The sequence below is a fragment of the Bombyx mori genome, chromosome 18, assembly GCF_030269925.1.
Source record: "Bombyx mori chromosome 18, ASM3026992v2".
Lineage (NCBI taxonomy): Eukaryota > Metazoa > Arthropoda > Insecta > Lepidoptera > Bombycidae > Bombyx > Bombyx mori.
This window is the reverse complement of record NC_085124.1, coordinates 9,294,669-9,317,879: the sequence shown is the minus strand read 5'-3', so window position 1 is coordinate 9,317,879 and position 23,211 is coordinate 9,294,669. Positions and strand designations below refer to the sequence as shown.

At 37.2% G+C, this 23,211-nt stretch overlaps 1 protein-coding gene across 2 annotated transcripts in view; it reads left to right on the top strand.

Annotated features, from left to right (window-relative positions):
• The first annotated feature begins 10,528 nt into the window (after window positions 1-10,528).
• The window catches only part of LOC101740596 (activating transcription factor 3), a 67,851-nt gene continuing 55,168 nt past the window's right edge, over window positions 10,529-23,211 (top strand). The window contains exon 1 of one of the 2 annotated variants that reach the window (XM_004928243.5): window positions 10,529-11,353. The gene's annotated coding sequence lies outside the window, so the exon portion shown is untranslated. The remainder of the gene's footprint in view (window positions 11,354-23,211) is intronic. The other variant, XM_012692148.4, reaches the window with a different exon arrangement.

Here is a 23,211-nt window from a genome sequence, read left to right as displayed (position 1 = left end):
TATTTTTTTATTACTTCTTCTTCTTCTTCCAGTGCCTCTTCAATCCTGAAGGTTGGCCGTTAGCTTTCTGTATTCCTTTTTGTCAGCAGCCAGCCGGAACAGCTGTTCGACGGAGGCAATACCGGTCCACTCCTTTTTATCACTAATATTTAATATTTAAATCGACAACAGCACTTGACGGTGCTTACATAAGAAGTATATCCGCCTCCTGAATAATTAAGTAATTCTTTCAGTGAAAAATCCCGGGCGTCGTTATTAACGATAGTCTCATTCTCCCCACGTTAGATTTACAGCCCAGAACAAAGAACATCAATTCTATTAGTGACATGTGAACTATGGGGACACGCTGATGTTTCTTTGTGAAGCCAGTCGAACGTGCTGCGGAAGATTAACGTGGATATGTAATTGATATAATAAGAACTGGAGCTTACTATTTGCCATTGTATCCCAATCAAGACCACTCGCCTAAGAAACACGAGTAAATGACTTCGAATAATAGACGTAGAGGGAAATGAGCTTACTATAATTTCTTAGAACTAAAATGATAGTTCATAGCTTAACCTGGTATCAAGTAGCTATCGGTGTCAATAGACTACAGACCATGAATGCCAACTCCCCGTCTTGAACCTGAAGTTCGATATGCAATAAGATTGTAGAACATGACCATGGAGACTTACATATTATTATATATATTATATATTATTATCTATATATTATATATTATTATATACATTTAAATTTACTACCATTCATTAAGCATTCAAGTTCTTTTATTATTAAATAGATAAACTATAAAAAAAACACGAAAAATTAATTTATTTTCATAAAAAGCAATCACGATAAAGTTCATATACGATGAATTTGTTGTTAAAAATTATTTTCATACACAGCGTCTATCATATCCATATTATGACCAACGTACTACCGCGTACAAAAGGCGTTGCGGTAAATAAATTGTGAATGTATGCGATCTCTTTGTCCCGTCAATATGTCAAGTGTGTATCTCCTCACTTCTGGTTCATGCTGACATAATACCATCCTTTGAACAAATTCTTCCTGGTGTTATTCCTATAGCATTCCGCTCTTTGTAGTTGCATAGTAGTGTTTTTCTACTATTTGTGTAGATTTCTATTATAATCATAGTACTACACACGTATTAATTGATACGTCTTAACTACCTACTAATTTTGTATGTAATCCAATGTAATAATATTATTACATAGTAATTTATGGTCACATATTTTTGTTGTTGTTTTTCTTGATGCAGATTTATTGTATTCAATTACAATTTGGCATTTCGTGACTAATATTATCTTATAATTAATTATACACACTAAAATATTATATTTCACGTTTATTTTATAAAATTCTACCGTTTTCAACATTCCGAATAATTTTTATGTTTTTCGTTTTTCATGGAGTGTTATTTATTTTGGTAATAGAACCTGATTTTCATATTGTTCCCAATGAGCTAAAATTTCAAAAATGTCACAGTATTGCATAGTTTAAAAGGAATTATCACAGAAATAACTGAACCAAGTTTTCTTTTTACTATTGATGATAAACAAACTTTACGGCCAGTGATCGTTTTTCAGATTTGTCCATCTGTTTGTCTGAATATTTTTCTACTAGACTGGCATGGTAGAAAAGATTTTCCCTACAAGTAAAAATAGTATAATACGGCACTAGTTCAAGAATAAGAGCTAGCATATACTTTATCTTATGCATTTGTGTCTACTAAGTAAGTATATAATACATACGTCATACTGAGTAATCAAAGGTTGCATATCAATGTGGGGAAACACAATTGTACAATAATCAATATTTTAAATGATATCCATGCGACCCTTAAAGCCCCGATGACCTATGGGGTCAAAACCCGATTGATACTAGCTTGATGATTCACAAGGCTAGTGAATTAGCGATAATTATACAACAGTTTTTTAATAATTTAATAGTTTCGTTTGTTTGAGGCTAAAAACCAGAAAATAGTCTAATTTTTAAATTATGTATACATATTTAAAAAGACTGAAAGTATGAAATATTTACTTATAGACAATATAAGTTTTCCTATGTTGATGAAAATAAAAAAAAAAAAACAATGAAACGCATGCATAGAATGGTAATACATAGTAAGAAGTGCTCCAGTAGATGTCGTTGGAAAAAACTGACATCGGACGTCGGTATACCTCGATGGTTCTGATTAGCTGCAGGGTCGCTGTACCTTGGAGACTAGCGTCCGTTGGTCACCGACAATCGCTTCGACGACTCGGCGGTCGGGTATCCTCGGGATGGCGCCTCGAATTTAGTTGTAGTGTCGACGGCGGAAACCCTCCTACTCTGCCCGGGTTCTGATTCCAGGCGGCGATCGGACGTCGGATCAGAGAGTGTAAGGGGAGTCGCTTGGTAGGTAGGGCCCTAAAATTATCCTTGAGCGCGGAAACCTCGCATGAAGTTCATCCCCTGCTTGAAAAAAAAGGAGTCTATAAACACTGAATTCATAATGCAATATTGCTGGATAAATCCTTACTACGAGTATATTACAAAATAGTGTTTTGATTTTTAGTCAGTTACCCTTTTGTTTTGTTAATATGTTCAATGCTATTTTACAGTGCTATAGTTCAATATTATAGTGATAATATTGTTACGTGCTGGGGCTTGGGATAAATAAAATTCCATCAAATTACAATTAAAAACTGTATTCAACACTTATAACAATTAAACACTTCACAAACACTTTAAAACTTTCAGTTCGCTTGTTCCGCTTCGCTTCAGGTGATCCGTTCGCTGTTTCGCTTCGAGTAGTTCCGATTACTGACTGACTGCGTGCCATCTCTACCTCTACAACGCTTTTATAGCCGATACCTCATCCCTAGAATTATCGAAAATATTCCACACATCTCTAGTAGTAGGTTCCGCTATCTGACAATAGATGGCATTGTACTTTTCGAACGTCCTAGGTGCTACTAGGCCCTTCGATATTCGTTCGACTATTCGGCGATAGACGGCGTTACTCTTACCGGCATAACAATATTATAGTAGGCTTAAAGTAATTCAATTTGTCTTTTCTGTATATTTTTGGACTCGTTAAGCTCACCAGCCACCGTCGTCTCTCCTATTTCGACTGTGTAGCAACTTTATGGCTTGTTTATTGGTATATAAGCTCTAACTTGCTTATTACAGTATATAATACAATATATATAGTATATATAGTAGCTGTATTATAGTGTAAAAAAATGTACATCTATGAGTACTTTATGCAAGAACAACATTGTAGAAATTCTATAGTCTTGTAAATTTAAAAACTTTAAGTAGCTCGGATTAAGTCAGAACATTATCGTATTACCCGGCTGACATTTCCGCGGTCGCAGAACAAATGTTTGAACACCCAAAACCGAAGCATAATACACCTTTGAAGGTCATTCAAGTTTATTATGGCTTAGTATAGTTATTGGATGAACATAACAATGGAAGTTTATTTTGTTAGGTTTTGTTAATTTTGAATTGGTTTTTAGTGTTCGTAGCTTAAGTATTAAAGCGCTTTTGTATATGTTTGGAGCGAAATAGTGATGCCGTGATTCAAATCCTTGTGTTGATACCAATTTTTCAATATAAACTTTGGACCTAATAGATAAATTCTCCAACGTCTTCCCCGAAGAATTAATAACATCGAGCAAAAATATGTATATAAAAGAAAGATAATATCATTGAATACCAATGATTTTCATGTAGTAGTATTATAACGGACTTGTTTTTTCTAATTAAAATTCTATCATCACTACAACTACCTCTTTCACAAAATTGAAAATTTCAAATATTTTATTTTTTTAAATCGTTATGACTCTTGTTTAATAAAGTAATATAAGTAACGCCCACGCGAATTGAGAAACAAAAATATCCAATTAAAGAAACCATAATTAACCTGTTATTTGAACATCATTCTAAATTAATACATTGTAAATTCATCATTGATTGAATAATGATAAAACTTAACATAAAAACCGGAATCCACATGTTTATTATTATAAAAAAAGATTTTTTTTTACATAAATATTACGTATTCTATTCGTGTTTTATAAAAATAACATACCAAACTGCATAGATCACACCGACAATCATACTTGAACTTCGTATAGAGCTGAACTAAGAACCGCATAGTTGTAATTAGAATGTAATATTTTATAGTGAGTTTATTTTATAAGAGTACACAGTTTATATAAAGTCTGCTCCAAGAGCCGAAGCAGAAATGAAATATAAGCCTTACATTAGCGAAAAGAACAATTGCTACGTTAATCATGTATATATTTTATTTAAAAAAATCAGATTTCCCGACAACCAATGTAAAAAGAATGTAGCTGTTGCACGCAACGCGCTTAGATTGCAAGAAATCTAATGAAATATATATTTACATTTTTAATCGTAATTGCAGTGACACCAGTGGCAGTACTTTTTTTTTTTTTTTTTGGTCAGGAGGAAATCGCCGGACTTCCGCCCTTTTCTGGGGATACTGGGCGGGGTATGTCAGAGTCGAACTGACTAAAACCTCCTGTCGCTCAACAACCAACGTCCAAACCTCGCATGAGACAGAACTCATGAAAAGGCAAAGGGGGGAAAGTGAAGTGTTTAGTGCGGAGCACATCTTTCCCATCACCCTCCCCCTCGGGACGCCGGACTGGCGGTCGTCGGCGCCACGACCACCAGCCCTCTCGGTCGGCAGACTGTCCGAAGCCCGCCTAGATGGCGCCGGTTAGAGTGGGTTACCCTACGGAATACCCCGCTGGGCCAGAACCAGCATGGGTCGAGGATAGCCGGCCTTCCATCACCCGGATGCTCTTGCGTAAAACGCGTGCAGAGCAGCTTGCACGTCGTCTTCTTAGGCCCCCCTCGCCGGTCCCCAGACCGACATGTGAGGGGGACCCGAAACACTTAGAGGGCCAGGGTTTGGGCGAGATCCGCCTCCCTGGCCCCCGCTCGACGGCGGCGGGATTGTGCGTCTCTCACGCGCCCCGCCGCCTCCTTCTGCGAGATGGTGCACTCGCAGAAGTCGAGCATCGCCTTCCACGACTCGTCGTCGCCGAGCATCGATGCCACAACACTCGGCAACGACAAGTCGGTTCCTATTTTTGCGACGAGGACACGGCGCCACCCCTCCCATGCGGGGCAGGCGACGAGCGTATGCTCTGCCGTGTCCAAGTCGCAACCACAATGGTGGCACTCTGCCGTCGGCTCGGCTCCGATCCGGTGCAGGAACTCACCGAAACAACCATGCCCAGTGAGCACCTGCGTGAGCCGGAAAGTGAGGCGTCCTCTGTCACGATTCACCCAATCCACAAGGACCGGGCGAATCGCCTCGACGGTCCTACGACCAGCCGAAGGATCGGCCAGCCGTCTGGACCATGACTCCAGCACGGACCGCCGAGATTGGCCCCTCCGCGCTCTGACCACACTGGGGCTGGGACGCGCCACGCCCCGGGCACAAAGGTCAGCCCGCCACTTATAGTCAGCGGCGAGCGCCTCCGCTTCCAGAACCCAAGGCGGCGTCCCAGCCAGTACACACGCCGCCTCAAAGGAGATGGTGCGATAACCACGGATGACCCTGACCGCGATGGTGCGTTGCGGCCGTTGCAGCAGCTTCGCCACCCCCACGGCCAGGGACTGGCCCCACACGGGCGCCCCGTATAGGGCCATTGATCGCACCACCCCCGTATAGAGACGGCGCGTCACCTGGTCAGGCCCCCCGACGTTGGGCAGAAGCCGGCTTAACGCGCCGGCCACCCCCAACAAACGAGGGACCAGGTTCTGAAAGTGAGCACGGAAGGAGTGGCAGTACTTACCTGATTTTTTATCATACTAACTGGGTAGACAAGCTTACGGCCCACTGGTGGTAGAACCTCTTGTGAGTCGGCACGGGTAGGTACCACCGCCTTGCCTATTTCTGCCGCGAAGCAGTAATGCGTTTCGGTTTGAAGGGCGGGGCAGCCGTTGTATTATTAAAAGTGAGACATTACAACTTATGTCTCAAGGTGGGTGGCGTTGTAGATGTCTATGGGCTCCGGTAACTACTAACATCAGATGGGCCGTGAGCTCGTCTACCCAGGTAAGCAATAAAATAAAAATAATAAAATACTAATGTAAAGTGGTTACGAGATCCTATTGAGAACAATATGAATACCGTTGCCCATCTTAAGGTATGAGGTTCAAGTGTAAATAATATTGTTTTGCTTCAAATCGAAACTCATGACTGCATTGCGGCCGAAATAGGAAAAGTATACGAACATACTAAATCGACTCATGCAAAGAATAACATTGTAAGTCACATTTAGCTAAAACTGAGTTACAATGTTATTTCGTGCACCTGCCGATATTTTCTCCTGCAAGCATTATTTTGCACAACGAAATTTTAAATAGACTTTACTGTTATCTGTCGTGACAGAATCTTTATTTTAGAAACCAGATGTATTTCGGACTAAAACTACTGAATCAGTAATGTTCAATTGTGTGTAATCTGGCAAATATCAACATTGTATGTGTGCTCTTAATAGCTCAGAGGGCACGGCCGATCATGTTTCTGTTATTACGATTCTTGCCAAATTCTGTCGGCAATGGTCCTTTCGAATATATAGATTTCGGTCGGACAATATTCTTAGTTTTACCCAGAGAGTTGTACATTTAAATCAATGGTTTTACCGCACATAAATCCAAAGACCCGTGTGTGGGTTTGGATATCCTAAGCTACATGATCCTATCACAAATACAACTAGTATGTTCATCTTTTGTTATCAACCTGATTTTTTGTTTCCGATCCGGTGGTAGATTCTGCGAAGCACTGCTCTTGCTAGGGTCAGTGTTAGCAACACTCCGGTTTGAGCCCCGTGAGATCACCTACACACGTTAGGGTGAAGCTGAAATAGCCTCTCAAGGCTATCAGCACAGGTAGGAGGGAAAAAAATTGGCTTTTTGCTCACAGAAGCGGCAGGTGTCGGTCGGTCACTTTCTATTTAACTAGAATCTGTGTTTTATGGATGTGATTGGCAGACCTCTATATAGAGTTTAAGATACGACAGAAGTTTACGTCTGGAGTTTATTTTTATAGGAAAAAAATCACATATGGTCACCTGGCCCCGAACTTGGTTTTCAAGTACTAAATTCACTTGCAAATGATCTGTACATAAGCATATATAGATATAATACCACTTACATGTGTGGATTTGGGAGAAACCTATGTCCAGCAGTGCACAGCTGTGGGTGATGATGATGACGACGCCCATTTACGCAGCAAATAAAACTTCGTCAGGCGTATTTTTGTCCAAAGCAGGAGTCGAATCCATAGCCCTCGGCTCGGTAGTCAGGGGCACTAATCGCTTTCACCAGGATAATTGATGAAGTTGCAGATTAGAGCAAAATACTTTGGAACATCAGAGAGCTGATTTACTTTACACTGAAGCTAAGGTGGTAGTGAATGTTATACACACATATAATAGGCGCAAGGTCGTCATCATCATCATGATTCCAACCAATGCGGCCGACGAAAGCCGACAGCATATCCTACCGTTAGCATTTTTGAAACATTAGTTTGGGATAATGCGGACTATCTGATGAGGATGATTACAATTCAAGTTAGTATTAACAATGATTAATTTAAAATATGAGTCTCTAATAATTAGACATGGCGATCAAACATGAGATGTGGGAATCACACCATTCGCAGAAGACAGCAATATAAATTATTAATGATCATTTCATTCAGTTAAGAACGATAACCCAGTTGTTCAACTCTCTCATTTGATATATACTTATTGTTGTATTAAAGACTGAGAAACCTTCGGTGGTACAGAATGACGAAAAGAATCGTTCTTTCATTTTGATAGAGATCGTGTATCGTCTGGTAACCGTTTAGTACCGTTTGGTTCGACAGCTGCTATACTCATAAACGCTAAAATATACCTTTAATTTTAAATAGCATATATAAATTTAATGTATGTTGTAGGTGCGTACTGAGTACGGATTCGATGTTGAAGGACAGTGATAAACTAAACTCGTAAAATATTTTGGTAAGCGTAAGACATTGATAAGATTGATTGACTTGAATGTACATGGCATTTGTCACGTTGAGTTGAATGCAAGTGTATTAATTTGAAATTATTTAATAGCAATTGTCTAACAAATCAAAACTGTTTTATTATTTTAATTAATTTTCGTAATTTGCTACGCTAAGCTGTGTTGATTATAATTTTTATTGGATTTTATTAATTTTGATTAATTTTTATTAAGTCGTCGTGGTCTAAAAGATAAGACGTCCGGTGCATTCGTATCGAGCGATGCAACGGTGTTCGAATCTCGCAAGCGGGTACAAATTTTTCTAATGAAATACGTACTTCATAAATTATGTTCACGATTGACTTCCACGGTGAAAGAATCGTGTAATAAAAATCAAACCAGCAAAATTATAATTTGCATAATGACTGGTGGTAGGACTCCTTGTGAGTCCCCAAGGGTAGGTACCACCACCCTGCCTATTTCTGCCGTGAAGCAGTAATGCGTTTCAGTTTGAAGGGTGGGGCAGCCGTTGTAACTATACTGAGACCTTAGAACTTATATCTCAAGGTGGGTGGCGCATTTACGTTGTAGATGTCTATGGGCTCCAGCAACTACTCCACACGAGGTGGGCTGTGAGCTCGTCCACTCACTAAAGCAATAAATTAAAAAAAAAACTATAGCCGACAAGTGACAATTGCAAATGCAGCTTAGACTCAATGATGCAAGTAATAATGTTAGTTTTCTAAGAGGTGTGATTAGTAGTAGAGCACGGATACATACCGCCATGTTTCTGTCGCGAAGTATTGAACTTCGATTTCATGTCTTAAGTGACTGCATTCGATTTGCTATGTTCAAGAGCAACGGTAAATATTTAATGTCAAGAGGACCATGAGCTCATTTAACTACACTGGATAAATAGAGAAGAGCAGAAAGAAAGACTGTTAATATTATTCGTCCGTACCTTAGTCCGTAACATAAGCCTACTGAGTTTCTCGCCAGATCATCTGGGTCGAAATTCCGATCCAGCATTCACGAAACAGGACCCTTAGGATGTTATATCGCCTCTGAGAGGAGAGCTCGGGCAGTTATTAGAAAACATTTCCCTTCTGGTGCTCAACCAGTTCATCCATTCGTCCCAGTAAAGCCAGGATCTTTATATAAAAAAAAAGTATTAATAAACATTTTTCACGTAATGCATTCTGTAAATCTGAAATAGATATACATATGTGCTTAATCTCGAACTCGTAATCATACCAGCACACATGATATCGCAAGGCCACAAGCAAAAATGTATGAATATTTAGATAGATGCTTGTAAAGACAGGCAACTTAACAAGTCACATCAAGGACATTAGAAGTCTACTTGGGGCTTTTTAATTTTACTAGTGGTCCCCCGGTAGTCGAAATTGGACTATAATTAATTAAAGTTATAGGTTTGTACACTATTATGATTCTATTTTCAAAGACTTCTATAATCATAGACTTCGCCAAAAATACACTTTAGACAAATATTTATAAAGACAAATAATATTTAATCTATTCTCAATTTGACCACAGACTATAAGTAATGAGAAAAGTTTGACAATAAACAATAGTATGCACACGTGTGTGTGTCAAATACATGGTCGTGTTTGTAATGTTTTATTTATTTATTTAATGTATTTTTTATGCATAATTTAAAAAACTATTATCATTCAGCACTCCTTCTCTATATTCTCTATAAGTGTGGGAAGTTTCATAATCCTCCGTCCACGCAATTTTCGTAAAAAGGGTTACAAATTTTTTGCTTCACGTATTAATATATAGATTAGCGTGTAGAGCTCATTGCGCACGTATTAAGCAATTTTTCATACTATTAGTCGCGCTATCGTGCAGAAATAAATCTAAAATTGTCACTTCAAGACATCGAAAGCGTACTTGTAAAAAACATTGCTCTATCAATCCCAAATGTAGAGTCCAAGATAATAATAATCTTTAATTAATTCACTTGCACACAGCAACTGTAATCTATTCAATCTATTCGTTACACTCTTACATAACTTTTATTCGAATGAATACATTGAATAATTACGTAGAAATATGTGCTTTAGTTTTCACACATAGAGTCGTTTTCACTTTGAAATGACCGTTCGTATATTCAATGAAACGTTATGGTCAACTCCTAAATTTTATTCATGGGCAAAGAGCTATTTCTACTTTTATGTGTGGCTTGATTAGATGCGCCATAAATATATATTTCTAGATGTATTTAGTTTTGATGACTTTTTGACATAAATGGGAAAAATTTAAGCTCTTGTCTACAACTAGTAACTCTAGAATATTCCATGAACTCTCTTATTGTAGAGTCAAACGTTAAATAATTTTGTGCAACATTAATAACAATTATCGTTATTATTCCTGCCGATGTTTTAATGATAATGTTTCTCATCAACAATGTTGTTGATTACAATTCGCGCCAAAGTCAATTTCTATGACATAGAATATTACTATTAGTTAAAGCTGTCAACTCAGTTAAGCGCCTAGTTATTGCAAACACTTGTAGCTGCAATTACACTAAGGATTACAACGATGTTGCCATCTGTTAAGATTCCATATCAGTTAAGTTTTATCAAAAACTTTCAGTTAATCGCAAATTGAAACGCCTCGCGGTAGCCAATCTATCAATGAGGCTCAACTGATCGCGGTTCGTTATAACGTGATATAGCTCGCACGCGATTGGCTGTCGGTGACGTGATAGCTATTTATACTCCTGGTCCGAGTGTGCGCAAAGAAGTTCCTGCGCATGTGTGCGTGTGGTACACGCGGTATCGACGTGTGCGTGTGTTGTCGAGGCGCGCACTCTGTTTACAGCGCGGCGGTGTGGCCGGCAAGCGCACGCATCCGACTCGTTTATATCGCGCGGTACCGATTTCCCTGACGGCTTCCGAGCTGCATCAGCATATCTGGTGTTTTCCTCACTACTCACCAATCGTCACAAGTGACAGACATACCGAAAACCGTCAGTCGGCTAACGTACATCGCGTACCATAGAGAAGTTTCAGCGCGGCTCATAAAAATTCGGTGTTTTCGACGGATGCGATGAATAAATTTTGCAAATCGAGTTTGTGTGTCGAAAAGGTCCGTGAGAGCAATGTTTTGATCGGCCGGCTGGAAGTGGAAGTGCCGGGTTGTGTGGACGCGATACGATTCGCGATTATCTTGATCTGTGTGAAATTAAGGTTTTTTCGGGAGGTGCTCGACCGAGTCTTCCACAAGGAGGCGGCCTGGAGTCCAGCCACGGCGTCTCCGGTCAGCCCCGCGCTTAGCACGTGCTAAGGTACGACTCGTTCTTTTGACCTTGGCTTACTAGCTTTTAACCCGTAAGGCTTGTATAATAATTGTTTGCTATCAAACGATTTAGCATGCTTCTTAAATTTATTGTTAACACAATTATCGGGTGCCATGAAAATTCAGTCGATTTTATTTTTCTACTCACATGATTGCTATACGATAACATAATATGTGTGTTTACATTCTGAAACACACATACGTGTTTCCTTTGAGATTTCGGAATTTTAATAGAAGATCGCCTTTTATTACATTACATAACTCTTCATAAAAAAAACATTGATGCAGCTACAGAACAATATTCAAGAACTGACTTTTAATTGCATTTTTATTATTATTATTATTTGGTTATGGACTTACAAGTAATCTTAGATAATGCCAGTGTTACTGATAACGGTCTGTCAGTTGACATTCCTCGCATTTTGAGATATAAAATGGTAGATCTAGACATTTTGTAAATTTATGCGCTTATGAGGATTTGAAACAATCTTAAAACCTGATTTGATTAAAACAAAACGATTCTATGCTTTGGACAGTAAAGATGTTTATTACTTTGTTTTTTTAGTGTAGTTAGGACTGTTTTAAATAAACCAGTCAAACTATTGCAGCTATTTTACTTTATTTTTTCTGTAACACTTGTGAGATTCTTAAAAATATGTACTGTTTAAGATGTATTTCGATTTGTGCAAAGATTATTGTAAATTAATTTCCTTTTGATTTAACTAAATTAAATTTATAATTCTAATGTTTTTTACATAAATATTTTGCGGATCAATTATACAAAATAAATAATAATAAATAGATTTGTGTGAGTGTGTTCACAAAGTAAACGAAAATTAAAAATTTAAGCATATTTCTGGTAGACGAAGATGGAAGAAATCTAAAAAGTTAGCAGGATTCATGCTTAGGCGTTAATGTGCTTAAATAACCAAAGAATGTGCCATTAAATGGCGTTGAGCGACGAACGGCGCCCGCCAAGTACCGTCGGCAAAATAAAGCAATTGAAGAACGCAGTTTATTTAAAATACAATTGTATGTCACTAACAATACAACAAATATGAAATGTTTTTAATCTATTGTTCCAATTGTATTGTACGGATAGGAAAAAAATCGAATATTAACATTTTAATTAGCAGATTTTATTTTATCTACAACAGTTTTTTTGTTAATTTTTCACGATTCAATAGTTATTTGTCTCTTGTTTTCTATGCTCTCCTTAATTAATGGATACATTATTATTTAGGTGTTAATAGGCAAAGTGCATGGCAATATCAAGGTGGGCTTAGACAGCGGCTGGGCTTCAGCCCTGGCACTGCCGATGTTTCTGAACGATGGTAACCACTTTGCATCCGGTGCCGAATCTAGATGGCAATAAAAAAGCGCTTTTGTTTAAGTTTAATTAAAAAATATATTTTTGAATACTTAAATTACTTGCGATGGCTAGTTAAAAATGAGTGTGACCAGATATTTTTCATTAGCTATTAATTGCAAATACGTTTTAGTGACAATCAGTTTCACAGAACTGTTTAGATGCGTATCGTTTGTTTCGGTATCCATAGAGAAGTATCCATTTAGGTCAAATGTTACATAGAGAGAGAGAAAGAGAGTTACATAATGTGAAATTTGCAAGGAAATTGTAAAAAAGTTAACTTTTCATTCATTTCAGATTTTATTTCAGTAATACAAGATTTCATTCTTTAATGAAACTACAGCAGTTATACATGAACTAAACATACTAAATCGTGTTATTTGACTTTATTTTCTTGTAAGTCATTAAATTCATTTTGATAAAAATTAAATTAATTAAATTTGATATAAATGATCTCATAAACGCTTTTCATCGGAAGGCTTTCCAGGTTACAAGTTTGTTAGATGAACTGAAAATTTATGAAATATCTCATGTGTAGGGTTGCAAGCAATTATTGTTATTAATGCATAAAATATGTGCATATTTACATACAATCTCAGAGCACGTGACGGGTTAGCGTTTGTTTGTTACGTGTGACCTGCTGCCCTCCGATATCAGAGCGACGTATTTATTTTATTTAAAGGTTTTTGTTGCCCGGTAACAAGAAAATCACTTTTTAGAAAAGCACTGTTTTAAAAAAAAAAATCTTGTCTTTATTCTTCCAATTTTACAGCATGAGCCCGGATCTACCTTTAGATCACAAACCTTTAGCCGTGAGATTTACGTGTTGATTGTTCCTTGTTTCGATCGCACCGATCCGGTGGTAGATTCTACGAAGCACTGCTCTTGCTAGGGCCAATGTTAGCAACACTCCCGGTTTGAGCCCCGTGAGCTCACTTACACGTCAAGGAGAAGCTGAAATAGCCTCTCAAGGCTATCAGCATAGGTAGGGAAAAAAAAGTAGTATGGCTACTGCAAGCCCGCACGGGCAGCTGCCACCATTCTGCCTTATTACTGCCACGAAGCGGCTACGCGTCCCAGATTAATCGGTGGGATTAAACAATTCAATTAAGAATCCAATCTTATGTTTTAAAGCGGGGAACCTACACGTTACGTTATCCGCGAGTTAAAAAAATAATAATAATAAAATCTAGTGATAACTGATCAAAATTACTTACAATTAAATAATTACTCAAAGTGGTCAACCATTTTACATCAGGTATGAGCTAGTTCACCAATCTATGCAACATAAAATCTATTACATGTTTCCTTCCGCATCAATATATTACTTTTTATATAATAATGTAACAATGAAATTATATAGTAAATTATATAAATATCAATTGTGTAAACTAAAAGTACTTTTTTTGAGATTAGCTATACATAATCCTAACTTAAATAACCCCTATTGTCAAACGTCTTTTCCTTTCCAGTTTTTGAGGTGTAAAATACTTTTAAAAATGTCACTTTCCAATTACGGGAAATTTAACGACTTTTTATTAGTGTTTTCCATCAAGTTGTTTGGGCTACAAAGAAATCGTCTCAGAAAAATATTTAAAAAATTAATCCCTTCTAAGAACAGTCGTATACATTTTTGATAACCGTTTTCGGAAAATACGTGGGATAATATTGTTGTACCTTTTGTTTCTAATAATTATTTGAATGCATATTCTGGTATTTAAATGTGGCAACTAAGGTTCGCTCTACGAGTACAAAAGAATTACATATGGCACCGTTGCTAATTAGACTAAACACATGCTGAATAAATAAGCACATATGCAAATGCTATGTGAGGTATTCCGAGAGGATTTATGTTCCTGGAATTATTTTCTAAAACGCACCATCGTATATTTTTCAACAATTATTTCCTTCTTAGTGAGTTTTTATTATTTCTTGCGAAAACTAATACTGTTCCTAGAGCTCCTCCTAGAGAGAACTTCGCTGAGACTTTTTTTTATTGCTTAGATAGGTGGACGACCTCACAGCCCACCTGGTGTTAAGTGGTTACTGGAGCCCGTAGACATCTACGACGTAAAGGTACCACCCACCTTGAGATATAAGTTCTAAGGTTTCAAGTATAGTTACAACGGCTGCCCCGCCCTTCAAACCGAAACGCGTTACTGCTTCACGGCAGAAATAGACAGGGTGGTGGTACCTACCACTCTTTATGAGACTTTTTTTTACACGAAAAAAATTTATTAGGACAAAATATTATCTACGGCATGCCGTTTTATATTTCAACCTGTTGTGCAATAAAATCGCATGTATGTATATATTTAGCATTGTAAGACTCAACGATGTTTACAAATGTCGTAGCTGTATGTGTACACAGTGTACATAATATTACAAAACTGGTCACTCGTGAATGGGCAGCCGCCTACACTACAACAAACGTTTTTGTACCAGCCCGCGGCCAACGAAAATAATCGTTTCAACAGTGCACTAAGCGTCCTCGTTCATAACAGAGGCCATTTATATGAAACAGCTGTTTTAATATTATAGCTAAACCCTTAAGCACTACTAGATAATCCTTGATCTATTCGTTCGTTTTGGTCAGGAGATTTCAATGATAGTTTGTCAGGCTTTTAATCAGGAGCTGTGACGTCAGAATTTATATGATCTTTCTAACTAAAGAATGAAAGATGACTAGTTCCTACGACGTTGCGAGCTTGCTTCTCTTTTACTGCGCCGCAATGGAACGCCGTTGGAGCAAAGAAAAATCTTTCTTACAACTGAAGGTATTTCATTGGGTTTCAATAGCCGCGTAGCATTAGTGAGCCCTATGATCGTCTGTAAGGAACGAAAACGGCCGTAAAAATTAGGGACGATAGCAATATGTGATGGTTGTCCATGTTTAAAAAGGATAAGCAAAAAAGGCTTTGATTTTATTACCCTTGAACCTGATTACAAAATATTTGTTTTCTTTCTTATTTTATTTGCGTTAAAATGTGCAAAAGTCCGAATTTCACAGCAAACTTCGTCAGTTTGTTTCAGATTACTTATGACTTTCGGGACAGCATTTCGGGATAGCTAAGGTATATTTAGAGCCTTAGGGCGCCATCAAATTAAAATCGGCCACCGACAAGGACAATGCAACATCCGTAAATAAAACAGTATTCTGTTGAGTATAATTTCAAAGATATACATATTTCTAAGTAGTCTCTCAGTCACTTGTTGAATACGATATTGTACTTAACGCTGCGAGCACACATCCGTGATAAGAAACTTCAAGTAGCAAGCACACATCGGAGCGGCCTCCACACATTTGAATCGACGTTAATTAGTTACGTTTGGTTTTAACACTTCAACACGCGCACGTTCGCACACATAGGCACGTGTACGTACGGATGCCGATGTAAGCTGAACCTTCATTTTTTAACTGTTGTTGATTGAAAAATACATAAACAAATTGGTTGAATTTAGGACTTGAAAATTGTATATCGTACTTAATACACGTGCGTGGGCGCGTACATATTCCATATCGTGTCTCTTGCGGATTTCGGACAACTAGGAAACATAACAATTGCAACGTATGAACATTCTACCTTCACACATATATATTGGGTAGGTGTTAGCGCGTCGTGAGAACAAAACACTCAAACATTTGTTACTTAAGTTTTTTTATTGTAACGCCAGCTAATCACTTCCTACAGCACAAAAGGGCGGAAGTCATGCGTTTGGAGAATTAAGTAAATTAATGCATTTGTTTTGCGGACTTTACATAAATATAGAGTTGTTTTAATTTTTATGGTGTCCTTGATGAGAGGTCAACAAGGCAGATACATTTGGGACTCCGTTGCGACACGAGAATGAATAAACCGCAGTTTTGTTTACATTCGTTGTGTATTCATTAATTTTCAAGTGCTCGATCAGTTGGAGTAGTTTTAAGAGGACAAACGTAAATACCGAGGCTTCATTGAGATAAGAATAGATAGCGATTTACGAATAACACGAGGCTATCACCATTCGATAGCGCGCGCGTTTTTTAAATTAACGTTTCTGTAGACGAGGGTGGTAGGACCTCTTGTGAGTCCGCGCGGGCAGGTACCACCACCCCGCCTATTTCTGCCGTGAAGCAGTAATGCGTTTCGGTTTGAAGGGTGGGGCAGCCGTTGTAACTATACTGAGATCTTAGAACTTATATTTCAAGGTGGGTGGCGCATTTACGTTGTAGATGTCCATGGGCTCCAGTAACCACTTAACATCACGTGGGCTGTGAGCTCGTCTACACTAATAAGCAACAAAAAAAAAAAAAATTTTTTTTCATCGTAAATTACCTCCGAACGATAGTCGTTTTATAGAAATGGTAATGTATCGCTTAGAATACGTTGGATCTATTATAGAGATCCCACCGACACACCCACTTAAGGTTGGTCAAGGTTGTACATTTATCTATAGAAAACAAATCACTCAAAAAATAATATTTCTTACGCGTAGGTTATTAAGAATGATGATCCTAGATAATTATGTACAATAGGAAACTTGATCTTTGTGATATTAATTGCTTACAGTATACTTAGTGCTAAGACGTTTTCAGAGGACGTGGGTACAAAACCGTGAATGCTGTCACTCGGCTTAGTAACTAGGCCTATTATGAGTTTTGGGTTTTTATGGGTTTGCTTCGGTAACCATTTAACTTCTATTATTCCTTGAACTTGTTCAATCATCCAGTGCTATTTAATAGAAATACGAAAACTTTGAGATTCGGTAAATGCATCAATTATTATATTTATTATTGTAATAACTGTTCTAACTTTCAAACTGAAATGCTTGTCTTCTTTAGAAATAGGCTACATTAAGCTTGTGGGATTATAATACGTGTGAGCGTGATAAAATATACATTTTATGTGTTTTCACAATAGTTAAATTGACTGGTTACCGATGATTTGAAAACTGGCCACGGCCGTTATACAAATTGATTGGTTTTTAAATCACATCAAAACGTGATTTAAAACCAACCGAAAGCATTGTAGATTAAATCTAACATTGGCAAGAATAATTTAATATTTGACAGATTCCATTTGATTTAAATGACATTGAACATTGTGATAATTTAATTATATCTTTAAATATGTGAGACTTCTTTTAATAGACAAAAAAAAATTTAAACAAATTATAATAAACGCAATGAACATGTCAAATGTATTTTAATAAATGTAAATTATTGTAATTTAAAATTAAAACATGCTCGATACATTCGTATCAAGCGATGCGACTGTGCCGGTGTTTGAATTCCAAGTACAAATTTTTCTAAGGAAATTTATCTTTAGTACATATTCCCGAAACTTTTATTGTCAAGGAATGACATCTTCTAATAAAAACTAATCAAAATCACAGCATGAATGCCATCATCCACCTCGAAAAGTCAGGTCGAAGATTCAGTGTCACCCTTTAAGCTTGAAGTTGGGACTGCTTCACGGCAGAATTAGGCCAGGTGATAACTATCTTTTCTGGATAACAATGCACCCTATTACCAGTTTTCGGGGTCTGAGCGTAATTCACGCTACTTGTCACGTCGTGTATATGTTTTCGGCGTATCGCGTCCGTGAAATCCGCGTCCGATTTTATGAAATCAAAATGGTTCTAACTCATCTGAAATTTGGGTTTTAATTGGTATAGCTCCAACATACCCTAGGTACCCTTCTGACGTGTAGGTGGAAGTGTGAAATTTCCGCCTCCTGACCCAAAAATAGAGGCTATTACACTATTAAAAAAATCTCTTAAACTATTCATTTGCATAGAAAGATATATGACGCCGATTTTGCTATATAACCTATATTCACTAAATTCAAAAGAAATATAAAAGACGAAAGACTTAATTAAAACTACAATACTCTTACGGTTTCATCTCGAGTTTTTATCGTCATAATACTATTATTTCGGACATTTCGAATACTTTAAAGATTTCGCTGTCATTCCGACGAAAATAATTAAGTATGATGACAATAAAAACGGAAGATTAAACCGTAGAAGGCACTTTAATTATGTCTACGACTGACGGAAACCTTAAAAAATACTAAAAAGAAATACATTTATTAAATCACCCAAAAAGGATACATTGTTTTGGATGCGCGATGAAAACAAAGAATTAATTAATACGTGGGAAGGAAAAACGAATGTAAAATATCAAAAAAAGACATAAAAAAAATAATTCGTGTTCCTTGATACTTTATGTACAATAATGTTTAAATAAATAAATAAACAGTAACTAACCAGACAATGATAGGCGAGGCGCCTTTGACTTACGGTTTCAAGCTACGGTGAACGTTTGAAATGAGGTGGACCGTGGGTTCGTTAGTTCTTCGGTGCTAATAAAGGCTCAGTTTATTTTAGGCACGACAAGGGGAATTGGCAAAAAAGTGTCCCTCGAGAAGTGATGGTAATAATGACACACTTCCTCCAACAATCGGACATTGAACAATTCCTGCGAGGACTCGCACAAAAACCTAATCAAATATCATATTACTAGTCGTAATTAATAAACGATCGCTATAAAAGTTTCAGATCTGACCTTAATTCATCAAAAAGCTAACTAATAAATAGCCAGTGTTGCAATTGCGTCTGAGACGCAAACGGACGCTTGGATAAGATTGTTTGCGCCGAACCAATATTTGAGAGCACAAAGCGGGTCATGTGAAGACGTTCGGAGCGGCCATTCGCAAATGCAAATTTCCCTGAGATAAAAATAATCTTTGAGGGCTTAATAACGACCAAGCGATAAGATACGAGTAATAACTTACAGTTCTGTTCCAGCTTTTTTACTGTTTTTTACTGGTGGCAGGACCTCATGTGAGTCCGCACGGGTAGGTACCACCACCCCGCCTACTTCTGCCGTAAAGCAGTAATGCGTTTCGGTTTGTAGGGTGGGGTAGCCGTTGTAACTATAATGAGACTTTAGAACTTATATCTCAAGGTGGGTGGCGCATTTACGTTGTAAATGTCTATGGGCTCCAGTAACCATTTAACAACCAGGTGGGCTGTGATCTCGTCCACCCATATAAGCAATGAAAAAAAAAAGCTTATAGGGAATCTAACTTGCAAGTAACATGAGGTTAGTTTTAAACATAACTTAAAAACAAAAAACATTGTACATTATTTATTTCAACCGAATATGTATACAGTTAAAGCGTTCACAATAAAATCAATTTTACTCTCTCAATAGCTGACGGATTATTTCGAAATTAGGTCGAACAACTCTCAAATTTAGGTCGCGCTGTTTATTTTATAAATCAATGCGAAATGTGTAAAAACTTGTACCCGTAATATGACAGTTCTAAATATCTTCTCTGCGTCGTATTACAATTATTTATGTTCATAAATCAAGTTGTGACGTGGACATTCACATAGGAAATACTTCTCGTATCAAAAATAAAATTGCCTCCGAATTCATACTAAAAAAAACAAATGATTTATTGTTTTAATCGGCTTAACATCTGCTAGACGTGACTTTTGTTAACTCCATCATAATTTATTCACAAGTGAGAATGGTGGTGCTAGAACCTCTTGTGAGTCCGCTCGGGTACCACCACCTTGCCTATTTCTGCCGTGAAGCAGTATTGCGTTTCGGCTTGAAGGGTGGGGCAGCCGTTGTAACTATTCTGAGACCTTAGAACTTATATCTCAAGGTGGGTGGCCCATTTACGTTTTAGATATCTATGGGCTCCAGTAACCACTTAACAACCAGGCTGTGAGCTCGTCCACCCATCTAAGCAATAAAAAAAATGCGATATTTTGAAACGTTCGACATCCAGACGTTAAATATGTTCGCAACGTTTCTTATTAGATGTGATTTTCCGAGACGACTCGTCCGTAATCAGGTCACAGGTCGCAGTAAGAATGCGCGCCGCACGGACGCCTGTAATGTCCTGCGATCCATTAGCCTTGCGTTCTGTTTAGATGTTCGCTCCTAGGTAATATCTGTGTGCTCTCGTTGATTCCATTGTCTGATTCCGTAAAACGAAATCAAGGTTGCTATAAAGCGAATTATAAAATGTATTCAAGAGTTTTGTACAATGTTATTTTTGCGTAGCGACCCCGCTGGCTAATTCGTTTCACGCTAAATCTAAGTACGAACAGTTTCGTCGGAGCCCAAGGTCGGGGGGCTGTGAACGAGTGCATCGCGCGTTGTCGAGAGCGCAACTGGGTCGATCGATAACGCTCTCTTAATTGTGATAAAAAGTTCTTTGTATCAGGCCATTAATTTAGTAATTATCGCTCCGTCGGCTGATCAAAGGAGCCGCGCGTCGACTCTACAAATTTGTACAATACATAAAAACAACGCTAGCCAAGTGAAATTGTTTGCTTCTCTGTTTAGACTCCTCGTAAAATTTCTAAGAGCTATTAACATACAAATACACGCACATATATAGTGCTTATACATATACGTACGTATATAGTACTTATACATATACCTACATATATAGTACTTATACATATACGTACATATATAGTACTATTAGCACTTTAAAAATACTAATGATTGTATAGACTTGATGAAATTTTAAATGGCCAAAAATCTTTATTTTTTATGAAAGATTATGAAGGATTACTGGTGGCCCGGATACCTTTTCAGTTTTATCAGGACAGGTGGGCGAGAAAGGCTCAACCATGAGGGGAACAATTATACAAAGTTTCAAATCGATTTGATAGAAACGCATAGGACATATATGTGTATATAGTATATTTCAGTTAGTCAATTTCAATATCGACTTTAAGAATAATTTCCGATTAACCTTTTAAATTAATTAAAATTTTCAATCTGCATCCGCATCCGATCACAAAAGAATAATTTTATGACTACGCTCTAATTTCCTGGCCGCTATTTAAACGTGTTCTTGTATTTTTCTAGCTTTCAAACTACATGCATAAAATATGTTTATGATACAAATAAATTTATTAGAAGACTACCTGTACCCGTCCGCTTCGCTGGGCATTTAAAATTAACATTATTTTTTCTCACCCCCGCAAAGATTCTCATCATTAACGACCCCGCAACTGGTGTAGGGAGTCCAACACTCATATAAATATTAGCCAATCCATTAAGTACATGTATTTTCTACATGGATACCAAGTTTCAAGTCAATCGGATACATGGTTCAGTAGTTATAACGGAACATCCGTAAAAACCATTATAGATTTATATATTAGTATATATTTATAAATCTAGTGTGACTTTTTACCACGTTCCACGAATTGTAAATTATTCACTTTAATTATTGGAAAGTGAAGATAACATGTTCTTTATAGCGGGCGTGAGGTCGATATGATATCGGTAGCGGGTCGCCGGTCAACAATAATTGGCTAGTACTTGGAATGCACGTGATAACTTTGAGCGATGCTCTTGAAGGAAACAGCGAACACGTTAACCTCGTTGATAAAGATGTGACATGTAATGAATTGTTCAGGTGGCTCGCTTCGTTGGTCTAGTTGTGTAGTGCCTCTGAGTATTGTAGTCCAGGACTCGAGTTGGATTCCTGGTGGGTAGCTAATGTCTTTGTTTTTCTTTTGGCAAAACCCGAACATAGTAGAAAATGAGTTTATCGATATATTATTTATCTATAGGTATATTACTTTTAAGTATGTATTAGTAGTGGTCGCCGGGTACTCGAAATTCGACTATAATTTATATAATTTAAATTATAAATTTGAACATTATTATGGTTCTATTATCAAAGACTATACTTCTAAAATCACAGAATTAGCTAAAGCTACAATAAAGACAAATAGTATTAAAGAAAAACAATATTAATCTATTCACAACTTGACCAGACTTTAACAAAAGAGTATAGATGCGTGTGTGTGTGTCAAATACATGTTGGTGTGTGTAATGTTTTCTTTATTGGTTTAATGTATTATTTATGCATTATTAAAAAATATATTAGCATTCTGCACTCCTTCTCTATATTCTCTACAAATGTGGAAAATTTCATACTCCTCCGTCCGCGTAATTTTCGTAAAAAGGGATACAAAGATACTGCTTCACGTATTAATATATAGATAATACATACGACGTTTTAGGTTATGCGTATTTATGTATGGTTTGTATCTTCTGTAGGTATGTATGTGTATATAATATTTTTTTCACTAAAATAATGCACCTACACCCACCCTTAGTTGGCTTAATATAACACTGTGCCAGGTGATCGCAGGTTTGGAAGCCATCGTCTGCAATTAAAAAAAAAAAACTCTTAATTTTTTTAATCACAGCTGCTGTCATTTGTTTTATCACATTCAAAACAGAATAAAGACTAAAACGTTTAAATAAGATTGACGGCCGGTACATAATCATCTCGACTGTTCGCTTAAAGGTCATGATTTATGTTATTCTAAAACATCGAAAGGCACATACATTAGGAATTATAAAATACTCGATTGCTGTCCTCAACCTATGGCACAGGTGTGGCCAATCACGTTTAAGTGTTAATGATAATATATAAAAA